General features: G+C 52.3%; 1 protein-coding gene across 1 annotated transcript in view; it reads right to left on the minus strand.

Annotated features, from left to right (window-relative positions):
• PPP1R37 (protein phosphatase 1 regulatory subunit 37) overlaps nt 1-16259 on the minus strand; it is a 682383-nt gene that overhangs the window by 86104 nt on the left and 580020 nt on the right. The window lies entirely within an intron of this gene.

The raw sequence follows: 16259 nt of genomic DNA on the forward strand, positions 1-16259 counted from the left end.
AAGAACATAATATCGACATCATAAATTATGCTGATGACACGCAGCTGATTCTCTTCCTTGAAGGAGATCAGTCGACTTCACTGGAAGTGTTTCATAACTGCTTGCGAGATACGGCGTTTTGGCTGAAGGACAATTTGCTGCAATTTAATGCAGGTAAAACGGAGGTGCTTTACTGCTCAAGGGAAAGGGTTCCTTCTGTGCTGCCCAGCAATTATTGGCCAATTGACACCTCGACCACTGTTCAGCCAGTGAAAACGGTCTGTAACCTGGGCCTAATGTTTGATAACAAACTTACCATGGAAGCTCAGGTTACGAAAACATGGCCTGTTGCTTTGCCATTATTAGAACACCTAGGAAAATCTTCCCTCTTTTGCCTCCTCGAGCGCGGGCGTTAGTGGTGCGTAGCACCATTCTTATCAGATTAGATTATTGTAATGCCCTTCTGCTTTAGTCCCTGAAATACCTTCTAGACAGGCTACAGAGAATCCAGTCGGCGGCTGCCAAGTTAGCCCTAGGGTGGCCTAGAAGGTCCTCCTCCTCCACAGCTTTAGCACAGCTGCACTGGCTCCCGTTGAGACAGAGTCCAGTTCAAGTATCTCTGTCTGGTGTTTAAATGCCTTCATGGGCTGGGGCCTGTTTCTATGCAGAGAAAGTTTGCTTAGTACGTCCCTGCGAGAAATCTCCGCTAGACTGGTGAAGATACCGAGGTTTAAGAAAGTTAAGTCAGGGGGTAGATCCTTTGGTGTAGCAGCTGCCAAACTGTGGAACGATTCCCTTTGGAGCTCAGACAAGTCAGTGACCTCCTTCCTTTCAGAAGGAGATTCAAAACCTGGTAGTTTCCCTAGATTTAGTTGGCTGTCCGTTTGTTAGGTACGGTTATACAGTGGCCTGAGTCTGCCAGCGCTAAGATGCCTGTTAGGTGACAGTGCGCTCTACAAATAAAGTAAATAAATAAGCGAAAACACCCAAGCAACATAGGAAAAGAACGCCTACAAACAATAACAAGCATTTACAATGCAATGGTTTCGCCTTTGGAAAAGTTTGAGCTATTGGCATTGTAAATGACAAATTTTGTATTTATGTGTTGGTTTTGAAAACAGATAAATAAATGGCATTGTCATTTACATTGCCATTAGCTTAATCTCTCGCAAATGTGAGAACTATTGTACCCTACGGACGAGCTCAGCAGACAGTAATTACTACCACACACACACACACACACACCCAGAGCCACACGTACACACCCCCAGAGCCAGCCACACACACCCAGAGCCAGCCACACACACACAGAGCCACACACAAACACACACAGCCCCACACACACCCACCAAGAGCCCCCCACACACACTTTGCTCTTCTGAAATGTTGGCATGTATGGTAGTGAGCTGTGTGTGTGTGTGTGTGTGTGTGTACAGCCATCAACGTACCACCTCAAATAACAATAGAATAAAGATCCCATCCCAGGAGAAGATAATACACACATCAGATTCACTCTTCAATACAGAACACTGTAGTGCTTCTCCAAGCAGAACTGTCACTAACGAAAGCGACAGACAGAAGATGCAATCACTGGGGAAAAGGTGAAGAGATGTCAAAAAGAGGGGGACGTCGAGTATGGATGGACCTATATGCACCTGCAGGCATTCAGCCCGACAACAGGAGTGGGCAGCGGTGCTGAGAAGCCATTCACACGAAATGTCGCTGACCACAGCTTTGAAAGCGTAGCTACAAGTTTTTTACCCATACAGTGAAAATAGCATGAAATTATCTAATTAGGGTTAACTACATAAAGCAACATTCTGCTCTTAGTTTGATTGTATCGGTGGCAGTAGCAGGGTACAGAATGAGATGTAGGGTGATTTAGTAAGTTTATCGAACTGCTTCATGTCCCCAAGGGCCCGATGCTCAAGTCCTGGGCTTATTTTTTTCTTCTTCAAAACATTAATTTCAGGTATGCTAGTTCAACCGAAGCAACTAAATCTGGACTACAACTATAAAAGGCTGTAGATTCATAACCTGGGATTGGATCAGTTCACTCTTGTTAACCTGGATTTATTTGGTAACTTGATAATCGGAAGACAGAAAGGTTGTCGTGGTTTGGCAAGCACTGTGCTCGTCTTAGATGGTCACTGCAGGAGGTGTACTACGCATCATCTTAAAAGGTAAACATGAGGCAATTAAGCAGGGGGGGCGTGGCTTGGGCGCCGATGGCGATGGTCGCCTGAGAGCTCGGCTCCGGGACTAAGCCCGAAATTATCCTGAACGTCGGAGGCTGAGGGGCGCCCCAGACCCCGCATTCGGTTGAGCGAGGCGACGACACCCTGCCGGGGGCCTTGGTGGAGTTTGGACGGGGGTGGCTTCGAAGAAATGCCGAAGTTTGCGGAGTTGCGGAGTGCGACCCAACATGGCGCCCGGACCCCTTTGTCCCCTTGATCGAAACTACGGAGTTGAAGAGGTCTCGCGGATGTCGACTGGCACCCGGCTTCACCATCCTCAGTTGTTTTAGACATTGGACATTGGCAGGCTCGGACCTTCTACAACGGGTTCATACTCGATTAGACGACCGGGCGGGTGCCCACACACTAGAGGGCACCGGGCGCGGGTGCCCTCTGTTCCAGGCGGTGGTCTGCACCGCGACTCCGCGACTCGATACGATTTCCTGGCCAGCCCAACTACATGGGTGGCGCGACACTATGGCGCCACAGATCTACCGAGGGAGTTGGTGGCCCTCGCCCCGGAGCTATAGTGGGTGAACGGGCCTGCCCGACTCGGCGACGGTTGTCTCCGCCCCCTTATCGGTGCCCTCGGACGCCGTGGCGGTGGCGTGAGCCGAAGCGGCGGAGTCTTCACAGGCTCTGGAGAAGGAGATCGCCCATACCCGACTTGAGAACGAACTCCCGGGAAGGTCGTGCTGGACACCTGTACACGGAGACGCCTACTCCGGGACCCTCACGGAGAGCCCCTGGCAGCATGGGGAAACCTAAAGGAGCCAAGGGATCCAGCCAGACCGCCTCAGACTCTGAAGTCCAGGACAAGGAAGAGCATGGAGACCCTAAAAGACCTGGTGGCGCACCACTCCAGCAACAGTTTGACCGTGTACTGGAAGCGATAGAGGCAACTCGGTCGGCCCTCCAACAGGACATTGCCCAGGTGGCGACGGGCCTGGGCCTCCTTAGGGCAGACCATGGTAAACTCTCGGACCGGGTCAAGGAGGTGGAGGGCACGGTGAAGACTTTAGAACCGGCGCAGAGAACCCTGGCTGCGACGATAAAGGATGCCATGTCCCGAATTGAGACCCTCGAACGGAGGGCGGAGGATGCGGAAGGCCGCAACAGGAGGAATAACATTCGGGTGGTGGGCCTGCCGGAAAAAATAGAGGATGGCGATATGGTGCGATACTTGGAGACCTGGCTCAGAGACACGGTGGTCCCAGAGGGCCTGTCCTCATTTTACACTCTAGAACGGGCCCACAGAGTCCCAGCACGGCCCCCACAGCAGGGACGAGCCCCAAGGCCAGTGGTGGCACGCTTGCTACATTTCCGGGACAGAGATCTGATCCTAAATGCCGCCAGGCACAATGGCCCGTTCCAGGTTGCAAACAGTCAGGTGAATATCTTCCCTGACTACACCTACGAGACGCAGCGCAAGCGGTTCTCCTTCCTGGCGGTTAAGCGTGAACTCAGGAGTGAGGGCATCCAATATTCACTCCTATTTCCCGCAAGGCTCCGCGTCATTGTCGACGACAAAACCCAGTTCTTCGACACCCCGGAGGAGGTCTGTGACTGGCTCGAACTGTACCGGACAGGGAAAGATGGTTATAGCGCCTCGACCCATCAGGCGGAGGAGCCGGAGCAAAGGAGGCGATCTAAGAGGGTCAGGAACCGCCGCGGCCGCACGGGAGGGCCCTCGACTGCGGAGACATCATCGGAGCGGAGGGGAGTGTTGGAAGTTCTGTCGGAACTGTCGGGAGCAAGAGGCGAAGTCATCGAGGAGGAGGAAGAAAACCCGAGTGCTCAGGGGGCACCATCGGACTCGGAGGATTCAGTGGCAGACAGTACCCATACACCGGTGATCACACCGAAATCGGTGGAGGACCTTTTGGACGGACAAGGGTAACGGGATATGCTGCCTTGTTTTGGGTGGGGGCCCGGCAGGGGGGAGGCGGTTGCCGTTCTTTATTGTTGACAACGTAGGAGGGAGGGTCGGGGGGCTTCTGTTCTTGCCCCGGAAGGGTTGGGCACCGGAGGGGGCTTACTATAGTCCTGGTAGCCTGGGCGAAGAGGGCCCACTGCCTCCGCTCAGCCCGCACCTGGCCCATAAGGCCTTCCTACGGTGGCGACCGTAGGACTAGTGGGGATTTTGGGGTTGATCTCCGTAGAGGTTTGGATGGGATCTAGATGGTGCAGTTTGGGTCCTGTTCTGGGGTGGTTAGGGGGGGGTTTTGTTGGTTTTTGGGTGGTTTGGTTCTGGTTGGGGAAAATGGCCGCCGTCAGCGCTGGGAGGATTGATGCTTTTTCTTTGTGGGGACCCGAACGGGGAGACTGTGCAAGAACACTCTGGGACAATGGCTGATGTTGCTAACTTGAAATGTATTACTTGGAACGTGAGGGGGCTTCACACTATGTCCAGGCGTCACAAGGTCCATGCTTATTTAGTGCGTAGGGGAGTGCAAATGGCGCTGCTGCAGGAAACGCATCTGAACAAGGCGGAAGGGGCGGCGCTTCAGCGTAGGTGGCGAGGGCAGGTCTTTTCCACGGCGTACTCTGCTTATGCCAGGGGGGCGCTAATATGGATTAGGGCAGGAGTCCCCTTCCAGGTCACGAGGACAGTGTTGGACCCAGAGGGGCGTTTCGTGGCCATCTCAGGCACGCTAGGGGGGAGGGACCTGAGCGTTTGCTGTGTGTATGCTCCTAATGTGGACCAGACTGCCTTCCTTTCCAGGTTATCGGGCTCGCTGGCCCACTTTTTCGCCGGGCCCCTCCTGCTGGGGGGAGACTTTAACTCCGTAGTGGATGTAGACATAGACCGCTCGCATCCCCCGCTCCCCGATTCCCCGGTCCGGCGGACGGCTAAGGGTCGTCAAGATTGGCAGACCCGCTGGGGTTTGACGGACATTTGGAGGGCGCATCACCCCGCGTCTAGAGATTATTCATACTTCTCGAGCCTTCATGAGCTGCATGTCAGACTAGATGGCTTTCTTGGTTCGTCCGAATTAGTTTCGGCAGCGGTCCGATCGGAGTACTTATCGCGGACCATCTCGGACCATAACCCCCTCCTACTGGACATTCGCTGGTTCCCTGGGACGCCGGCAGTACCCACCTGGAAGATGCGCCCCGAGATCCTCGAGGACAGTGTCTTCAAGGCGGACCTAGGGGAGAGAATCACGGATTATTTTGCGTCCAACGGCGGCTCCGCGAGTACTAGGGCGTTCGAATGGGACGCTTTCAAGGTGGTGGTGAGGGGCTACTGTATCTCTAAGAAGGTGGGCATGCGGCGTGTTATCCTGGCTGACTTAGACAAGGCGGACCGAGCACTCCGCGAGCTCGAAATTAGCCGCCCCGGACACCCAGAATTGCAAACACAAACGGTAGAGGCGAGGGAGAAGGTAGCGGTGGAGGTCGAACGGCTCCGCTGTTTCGATTATAAGGCCTATACGGTCCGGTCTATTGCGGAGGGCGACAGGTCGAGCGCGTTACTGGCGTGGTTGGCCAACCCTACGCGCCAGTCCCAAACGACGACAAAAATGCGTGGGGCGGATGGGACCGAGGTGTGCACCCAACCGGAGATTCTTAGTTGCTTCCGGCATTACTACGAAAGTTTATACCGCAGTCGCTCCGCACGTGACCCAGACCGGCTTGATAACTATCTTAGCCCACTGGAACTCCGCACAGTAGGACAGGAAGTGGCGGAAACCCTGGGTTCTGACATCGACTTGGGGGAGATCCGCGGGGCCATCAAACGGATGGCGAGGAACAAGACCCCGGGCCTAGATGGCCTTCCGGTGGAGTTCTATGCAGCTTACGCTGACCTCTTGGCCCCTCGATTACTGGTGGTCTACAGGGAGGCGAAGAGGTTGGGTCGTCTCCCTGGCTCGATGTGTGAGGCGTTGGTGGTTCCTCTCCTCAAACCAGGCCGAGATTCGTCTGACCCGGGGTCCTACCGTCCCCTTTCAATGCTGATGGTGGACTACAAAATATTGAGCAGCATCTTGGCCTCGAGGCTGCTGGGACATATGAGTTCCCTAGTGCATGAAGACCAAGCCGGTTTCATCCCGCGGCGGAATACGACTATGAACATCCGAAGGTTGTTCCGCTTGCTTGGGGAACCATTCGTGGATGCCCCGTCCCCGGTAGTCTTGTCGGTGGACCTGGAGAAGGCTTTTGATAGCCTGGAGTGGGACTACCTATGCACGGTATTACGGAAATTCGGCCTCGGGGAGGGATTTGTCAAATGGACAGCAGTCCTTTACGCTTCCGCTTCGGCCAGGGTTAGATCGGGCCCTTTGATTTCATCGCGATATCCGGTGGAGCGTGGCACGCGGCAGGGGTGCTCCTTATCCCCGCTTCTTTTTGCACTAGCGGTAGAGCCACTAGCGATGCATCTTCGCTCGGGAGCCCACTATACGGGCTTATGGACAGCGGCGGGCCCGCATTACGTCTCGCTCTATGCGGACGACCTGTTGCTCTTCCTGGAGGATCCGGTCGACGCGTTGCGGGGAGCGGAATTAGCGCTAACGGAGTTCGGAGCGGTCTCAGGCCTCCAAGTGAATTGGTCTAAGACCTGCCTCTTCCCGATGCGTAGGGGTACCCCCACTCCTGCGCTAAGTAAGGAGATCAGATGGGAGCCCGACTGCTTTAAATACCTTGGGGTATTTGTGTACCACGACCAACCCGACCTCCTAGATGGAAACATTGCCCGTTGCATGCGAGCACTCCGGGGTAGCATGGACTTTTGGGCCACGCTGCCGCTCTCCGTGGCGGGACGCATCGCCCTGCTCAAAATGGTGGCGCTCCCCAGACTATTGTATTACTTTCGGACTTTGCCGATCTGGGTCCCACCGGCTACGTTTCGTCGCTTGCGTTCTATGGTGGTCGGATTCCTTTGGGGAACGGGCCGGCGGCGGGTGGCCCTCAATACCCTGATGAGGCCGAGGGACGAGGGGGGGCTCGCTGTGCCGGACTTCGAGAAGTATTACCTAGCGGCGCAGCTCCAGACCTACACCCAGGAGATAGCCAGGGAGTTCAGAGGCCCGGAGGACGGTAGAGGGACGGGCATGGCCAGGCACGTCCTCTCCTTTATCGCGCTGCGACAGCGCTTAGTCCTACGGGACCTGTCGATGGAGGAGCGGACTATCCGACTCTGTTGGAATCGGGCTCATAACAGAGGTCGCCTACGGACGCCATATGCGCCTGAAATACCATTGGGGATGCTGACGGCCCTCCCCCACGGAGGAGATTGGTCACGACTGGCGGACTGGGAGGATTCCGGTTTACAGCTCGTCGGGGACCTGTACGAGGACGGTGCGTTCCTGTCCTTTCAGGATCTCATTGACCGCTTTGGGATCCCCGGGGCGACTTTCTGCTGCACTCGGCCATTGTGCGAGCGATCCAGGCGCACTGGCAAAACGGGCTAGAGGAACCTCAATTGTCTCAGGTGTGCCAGTACGTAATGATGTCGGCGGGCACGGTGAAGGCGGTCACTTGCCTCTACGGCAGGTTGATTGCCGAGGGGTTGGTTCCTCTCGCCACACTGAAGTCCCGCTGGGAAGAGGACATTGGTAGGGAGATCCCGGAGACGACCTGGTCCCAGCTGGTGAGGCGTGCCTGGAAGGGTACACGTAGCGCCCGTTTCCAACTGGTCCACTATTATGTTCTCCATAGAGCGTACCTGACCCCGGTAAAGATCAGGCGTTATTTTGCCACGGCTTCGGCGGAATGCCCTAGGTGCCCGGCTCAGGAGGCGGACCTCCTACACATGCTATGGGCCTGTCCAGGACTGACGTCCTACTGGCAGGAGGTGGCGACGACTTTGGAAGAGGTGACGGGGAGGCACTTATCATTCGATGTGGCGGTAGGGCTCTTGCACTGGTTCCCCCATACCCCCCGGAATAAAATCACCAGTAAATTTATCGACCTGGGGCTCCTACTTGCTAAGCGAGAGGTGACCAGGAACTGGAAGGCACGAGCTGGTCCTACAGGCAGCAGATGGCACAGTGAGCTTTTGAAATGGGCGGCGGGTGAGAGCGCGCTGCGATATCAGTTGGCTTGGAGGCAGGGCAATGAGAAGGCGCAGGAGGCCGCGTTAGAATGGGAAACGCTGGTGCAGGCCCTCAGAGATTATTGTACCCCCAGCGACTCCGAAAGTGAAGAAGCAACTCGACCCGAGTCCCGTTGAACATTAGCATTGACAGCACTATTACCTTCCCCGTGGGTCAAGCAGCGGATTCTATGTTGATGAGCTCCCTGGCGCTGATGGTGGGGGAGGGGGGGAGGGGGGAGTTTCACAGTAATTGGGAATTTTGCGGGGGGGTTTCTTTTTGAGGTTTTGGGTTTGTTTAGAAAAGCAGATGACGGACAGTGTGTTATCCGGACCAGCTCCAGCATCCTACTGACCCCAGCTGCATTTGCCGCCCAACCCCAGGGATATGGGCTGATTGGCTGTATAGCAACGCTATGGAAGGGGGTCGGTGGGCTATACCTTGTATAAGTTGTTTATCATACGACACTGGTCGCTACTGTATTGTTTTACTGATTCCTGCAATAAAAATATATTTAAAAAAAAAAAAAATGAGGCAATTAAGCAGAGTGACTACTAGACTAACATTCTAGATGGAGGCATGGGACAGCAGGCCCATGGCTGGGGAAGTGTGCAGATGACCACGTTAATAGTTTGGGAGTGACTTGGGAATCATCTCGAGAAAAGCAAAATTCACTCAGTTGTGAGGTTTTACGACTCGACTAACAGCAACCAGCAACGTGAATTTTTAGCTAGAAAAAAATATACATGCTCTGCTTGTTACAACTGTTAGTAGGGTTTATCCCATACAGTGTCTAATGCTATGTATGTGGTATTAACTTATGTGTTCAGGCCCGTTAAGATTTGTGATTTAATGCTAATATTGTATATGCTTATTTTTGTGTGAAAATCAATGTTATATTTGCGAGTAGGTTTTTATCTAACCTACAATAAAGCTGGGAAGAACTGAACTACAGTTTAGGTAAATCATTGCTCCTAGTCTCCTGTGCGGGAGATCAGCCAAATTAACTTTTTTCAAATGACCCAGACTTTCGAAAAAAGGCAAAGGGCTACTTGTAAGCATTAGACGCTGCACTTAATGATAATCCATTAGCTGTTCCGTATTTTCATAAATCATTGTGCAGCTTTTTCTCTGTGGTAACCTCTCCTTTTATCATTTTCTTTTGGAGTCATTTATGGGCAGTTGCTTAGTAACGGGGGATGAAAATGGAGACTAACCGTCCAGTAGCTGCTACCTCCCTCAGAAAAGCCCAAGGGTGCGGAAGGATTTAATGGGAGCCCTAAGTAGTGGGCAATATGCAAAGCGTGTATATTAGTAATGATCTCTTCTGGTGAGCAAAAATGGATGTTTAGAGAAAAACACCATTGGCTTCCGGTTGTGAGAATACAGGACTGGCCTTTTTTTTCAAAAGGTAAAGAGAAAATGAAGACTTGTACAAAAGCAAATGTCTTCTGTCAAGCTTTTCTTTTCCCAATGGCATAGTGTACTCAGCATAAGAAGGTCCTTCTTAACTGTACATTACTGGATGGGCACTTTTCCTACAGCTAATGAAATGTTGAAAAAGGACACAAAAACATGAATCGCATAACCCCTGTAACGGACAAACCCCAGACATCTTTAAAGCTATCACCATCCAGTGAACCTGCCGATAACCAGGTTCCAACTATGACGGAGCCAACTATGCTCCAAATACAACTAAGACCAGGGGCGTTTGTATAATAAGGAACAGCACAAACACTGGAGACAATATGAGGTGCAAATTAAAAAGGTCAGCAACAAAATTCGTGCGATCATGGTACAGGCACCGCAGAATGGTCCAGTGTCACGTGCAACACCTTCAGCCTGTTATGGCATTTTAACCACGAGCACTTTGCAGGCCAGGATTTGCAGGCCTAAAATGTGAACTGCAAGTTTCAGACTGCAATCTGAAGTTAAACCAGAACTGGTCCATGGAATCAGACAAAAGTGACTTTGTATGTACTATGCAGCTGCACAGTGTAGATTTTGAAAAGAAAAAAACGCCTAGCAAATCAGGGATCGTTATAACAGTACAAACCTACATCAGTGGTGCACATCCGAGCAAGAGAGGATGGTGTCAAGGGAGTGTCTGAAACATTACTGAGAAATCACAATATCGGAGGCACGAAGTATAGGACTGCATTAAATTAAAACACAATCTTTGCAGCTAAAATTTTCTGTTCACAGCAGCATCTGTTACAGGTACCACAAGACCTGCTTTACGAAAATGATAAACAGTTGACAAAAAAGTCTTTGAAACCAGTTTCATGTTTGTTTGCTGCGCAGTAATAGTCAGTATGCACGTGCGTAGTCATACTCCCACAGGCCCAGCACGATTAAATAACAGAATACATATCGCCAACCTCAGAAAAATAAAAGGTATGAGTGGGCTCATCATAACCTACAGTACGTTAATCCGCTGAGCTATGGCGCCGGTCTCCAAAGAATAGGTTCAAGAACGGAAATGCATATCATAAAATGTTTGCACTTGCATAAAGAAGAGAGAGGGCACTCAGTTCAGCCATCTTTGACTCGCTAAGCCCGCACCTTTACGCACACCCTCTCAAGTAGTAGCACTTTTGTATGCTACTAGCATGTTTGTTTCAAGCCTTTTAAAAGTTCTTTTATCTTCCAACCGAATATGTATTTTCTTGGTTCAATACATGTGGATGCGGTACGTATGATGTCTGTATGCTCTCTTCAAATGCTATGTATGTTCACTGGCTATTCCTTACAATTTCTTTTCAAATAACGTACAGATGGCATTTTATGAGTTTTTCGTATTGTTAATATTCTTGAAATGTTATTACTGACCTTTACGTGCATGTTGCAGTTTTTATCCTGAACTTCATTGGTAGAAAAAAAAATGCAGCGGCATACACATAAATCGCCAGGTGGCCTTGAGAAGCTACAACAGCGCACAGCCTGTCCAATCAACGGCCGAGAAAATTATAATTTCCAAATTAATTGGCCAGGTCGAGTACTCTTCATTTCCTTCTCTATATTAACCCTTACTAGTGAGTGGTATGTTGAGAACTATTATATCAGCAGAAAAGATGTAGCGCTAGACCGATATTAGGTACCAGATAAACCTAATTTGACCCTAAAATGCATTCAGAAGAGAAAGGCATGATAGAAAGAGACATCTGAAGATTTTACGAGGAGTTATAACTTAGAGACTGACAGTAGAAAGAGGCAATCTGTGGCAAGAGAGAGAGGAGAGGGAACAACATGCAAGGGAGATGCTGGGCATAGGAATAAGAAACAAGATAAAGGCTCACACACAGAGCCATGCTCGTGCGTCCCGGACGTAGGAGCCTTACTGATAAATTAAAAGCTAAGCATGCAGAGAAGACGGCACTCTGATGTAAGGTAAGGTAGGTTTATTTAAGATGCAGGAAGGGCGGGCAGGCACACTGACAGCGGGAGGGGGGCGGGCAGGCACACGGACAGCGGGAGGGGGCGGGCAGGCACACGGACAGCGGGAGGGGGCGGGCAGGCACACGGACAGCGGGAGGGGGGCGGGCAGGCACACGGACAGCGGGAGGGGGGCGGGCAGGCAGACGGACAGCGGGAGGGGGGCGGGCAGGCACACGGACAGCGGGAGGGGGGCGGGCAGGCACACGGACAGCGGGAGGGGGGCGGGCAGGCACACGGACAGCGGGAGGGGGGCGGGCAGGCACACGGACAGCGGGAGGGGGCGGGCAGGCACACGGACAGCGGGAGGGGGGCGGGCAGGTACACGGACAGCGGGAGGGGGGCGGGCAGGTACACGGACAGCAGGAGGGGGGCGGGCAGGCACACGGACAGCGGGAGGGGGGCGGGCAGGCACACGGACAGCGGGAGGGGGCGGACAGCGGGAGGGGGGCGGGCAGGCACACGGACAGCGGGAGGGGGCGGACAGCGGGAGGGGGCGGGCAGGCACACGGACAGCGGGAGGGGGGCGGGCAGGCACACGGACAGCGGGAGGGGGGCGGGCAGGCACACGGACAGCGGGAGGGGGGCGGGCAGGCACACGGACAGCGGGAGGGGGGCGGGCAGGCACACGGACAGCGGGAGGGGGGCGGGCAGGCACACTGACAGCGGGAGGGGGGCGGGCAGGCACACTGACAGCGGGAGGGGGGCGGCCAGGCACACTGACAGCGGGAGGGGGAAGGCAGGCACACTGACAGCGGGAGGGGGCGGGCAGGTACAGGGACAGCGGGAGGGGGGCGGGCAGGCACACGGACAGCGGGAGGGGGGCGGGCAGGCACACGGACAGCGGGAGGGGGCGGGCAGGTACAGGGACAGCAAGAGGGGGGCGGGCAGGCACACGGACAGCGGGAGGGGGGCGGGCAGGCACACGGACAGCGGGAGGGGGGCAGGCAGGCACACGGACAGCGGGAGGGGGGCGGGCAGGCACACGGACAGAGGGAGGGGGGCTGGCAGGCACACGGACAGAGGGAGGGGGGCTGGCAGGCACACGGACAGCGGGAGGGGGCGGGCAGGTACAGGGACAGCAAGAGGGGGGCAGGCACACTGACAGCGGGAGGGGGCGGGCAGGCACACGGACAGCGGGAGGGGGCGGGCAGGCACACGGACAGCGGGAGGGGGGCGGGAACGGCAAGAAAGGCACTCACCTGGACTTCCTCCGGCAGCGGTCGGCCGCGGAATGACCTAAACAAACCTGGACGCCCCAAAAAAATAAACCCCGCCCACGGCCGCGATGACGATGCAGAGGGAAGAAATCGCGGGAACGCCCACAAATCTGGTCCGGCCATGACGGACAGATCTCTGTTCCAATGGCTAGCCTCCATTTATGGAGCTAGCCAATAGAAAAGAGGGGCAGATTCCCAAGCACATATTATTCTCATTAGGTTTTCACCTTCGTGAAAAGCTGCGTGCGCAGCTTTCACTTAGGCGAAACCTAAAAAGGAGAGGGAAAAAAAACAAGCATTGGCATTGCCAATAGGTCTCGCCTTTGGGACCTTTTACGTTTTTAGCCATTTAATAGTTTATGTTATTGCACCAAGGATATTGTGCTGCATAACTAAATACTTATAAGGTCCTAAAAGCGATACCTATTGGCTATGCCAATGCTTGTTTTTTTATTCTTTAGCCATGCTGCACAGCATGGCTAAAAAGCATTGGTAAAACTAATAGCTTTGCAAATGCTTGCTTATGAATGCTGCTGCCAAGTCCCTGATGTCATGATGCATAAGCTGTCTCTAAGTTCCCATGATATAGTCAGCTGTATTGCTAGGACCCTAATACAGGACCCAGTTGCCTACGTTGGAAAGTTGTTTTTAAAGTCAAATTGGGCTTAAAGATGCTGGGGCTGATTCCTAACAAGTGGCACCATACACTGAAGACATGGGGTCTCTGCGGTTTGCTGTTGAATTTGAGCACTTTCTTCCAATTAGTGGACAATTGAGAGACACTGTTCACTCGGGCAACCTCTGCTTTTCACTGGCAACCCTAAAAAATGCACGTGACCCACTCTATTATTGTGGGAGCACTGCATGAGACCTACCCTGTTACAGCTGGAACGCTGGTACCAAACTCCCTTCACAAATGCGCATTTCAGTGCTCACTCCTTGCACTACTTTAAAAACTAATAAACATACTACAGAGCCCCACTTTGCTCTTTTTAAATCAGCCTCTGATTGGGTGATCTCTGCACCGGTTTGTCCAATCAGCCTTCGCAAAAATCATCACCTTGACCTTCGCACTGCTTTTATGTCCTTTCCTTGTTAGATCAGCCTTGCACCAGTTCGCCACTAATACCCTTTCATTTATTGCAGCCTTCACATGAGCTCTCATTCACCAACACTCTGCCTTGCCTCCTGCAGTGCGTGACCTATTGCAAGTACCAAACCAGCCCTTAGAATGACAATCCAAACGTGTCTTAAGTATGGAAGATAATAATACCGTACAACCGTGAAATAATCTATTCCCCGCGCAGTAATTGGTTTAGCAGAAGTCCATGCATATCATTTGGTTTACAAAAAATTCTCCCCCAAGCTCCTTCCTTCCCTGAACCTGAATAGCGCTCGCTTTCTGCAGCGGGCATTACTTCATTGCAGCCTGACAAAGCCCTTCCTGATGTCTGCAGTTCCTGTGGCAGAAACCCCAGCTCCAGCTACACAGGAAAATTCTCTCCGAAATTACAAAGGCTGTGTGTACCGAGGGCTACACCGCGTGCACACGATCCGCAACATCAGAAACATTTCCCTGGCGGCAAAGAGCGAACAAGCAGCTCGTGCCACTTATGTGCGCTCGCGAGAAGCGGCACTGCGCGCCCCCACGGCGCCAATTCTTTGCGGGTCACGGAGCATTCTGGTGTGCACGAAAGTAAAAGAAGAAAAATAAAATGGCGGTGAACCGCTCCATTCAAAATGTGTATTAATATTCGTGGGACATGCTTTGCCCTGTTGGCTTCCGAGGCGCATGTACCTATTCAGAGACTCATTTGACATTTAGAGACCCTGATTCGAGACTCACAAATCATTGTTACAGCACCAATATATCCTCACATGCCATGGATTTGAATTGGTTTGAACTGTATTTCTTTTCTACCAAAATATAACAAGCACAAACATGAGCGCCTCCTGCGTTGGGGGAGGGGGAGGGGGGGTGGGGGGGGTGGGGGGGGGAAGAAGAGGGGGGCGGGCGCGATTCACTTGCGGGAGCGATAATTGCTGCCAGATGGCGGCGCACGCTCCCGCAAGTGAATATTCTGACGTTCATGCGTTGCCATTGAAGGCAATGGAATGCGTGCACGTGCTTGGCTGAAAAGCCAAAGCGATCTGAAAAGGTCTTCTTGCCTTTGCAGCGCATGCGCGCTACGAAGGCGAGACCTAAAAAAGGACAAGCAAACGAACCAATACGAAGGGAAGACGAAGAGAAGGCAGGATGTAAGCCCCTTTTCAGATATATTTAATACAATAAATTCCACAAGTATAGCGCAGGCGAAACCTAAAAAGGGCCAGCTCTGAGTGGAAAAATGCAATGTATTCATGATGCGTTTTGGGTCGTTTCCTGTCGCAGCACTAAACCAATCCACACAAGTGAGGTAACATTTTATCGGGAGACTTGGGGAAATGGTAGATGGTAGGAAATGTGTTTCTCTCTGCAGATTAAAGAGCTTTTCATCACAGTAAGATGAGGCAAATTTATTTTTTTGTAGAAGTTTGAGGTTTGCAGGGGATACAGAGCAAAAAGACCTGGTTCAGAGTTACGCAACACCCCCCACACTGGATTTTCCTATGTGTACAGGTTTGCTAGGTTGCCCTAGGTGCCAGCTGAGCTAGGGACCAAAACCTACAGCAACACACATTGGAAAAAGAGGTTCTGGAGTTGAAAAATGTGACGTGGCCATGTTGCGTTTTGACCCATCCCCTGTTGTGGGCACAAGGCCTAGCCCCACAAGTGAGCCACCATGAAAAACCATTGTACGGTTCAGTCATTTGTTGTTGGCTCTGGACACCTTGGAGAATCTACAAAACCTATATATCCCCACAACCAGAAGGGTCTAGCAGATATAATGGTATATTGCTTTTGTAAATCGGCCATCATGGCAACATTTTATATGGAACAAATTCAATTCATCAAAGAGACGGTAAAATCACACATAATAATCAGTGAGCATACAGGGATTAGATTAAACTGATGCTCTATTAGCCCACTATGAAAATAGGCCTAATTCTGTTTGTCCCCTGAGACCTTCCAATGTCGAAAGAGTCATGTGGGAAATATAGAAACAAACTATAACTTACAGTAGGTAGCACAAATCAATGCAAAACAGATACACACAGCTGCAGATTAATTCATGTTCAAGTCACATTCTTACATATCACAACCGCATCACAGAAAACTAGCAGCAAGAACCCGCTACCTTTCACCACCTACCTACAGGCCCACCTTGTCAAACAGTACTGGCAATAATGTTACACAACAAACTGTTGATTTCTTTCTCATTTTGGTCCCCTATTGTTCGTTACAC

The sequence above is a fragment of the Lissotriton vulgaris genome, chromosome 9, assembly GCF_964263255.1.
Source record: "Lissotriton vulgaris chromosome 9, aLisVul1.2, whole genome shotgun sequence".
Lineage (NCBI taxonomy): Eukaryota > Metazoa > Chordata > Amphibia > Caudata > Salamandridae > Lissotriton > Lissotriton vulgaris.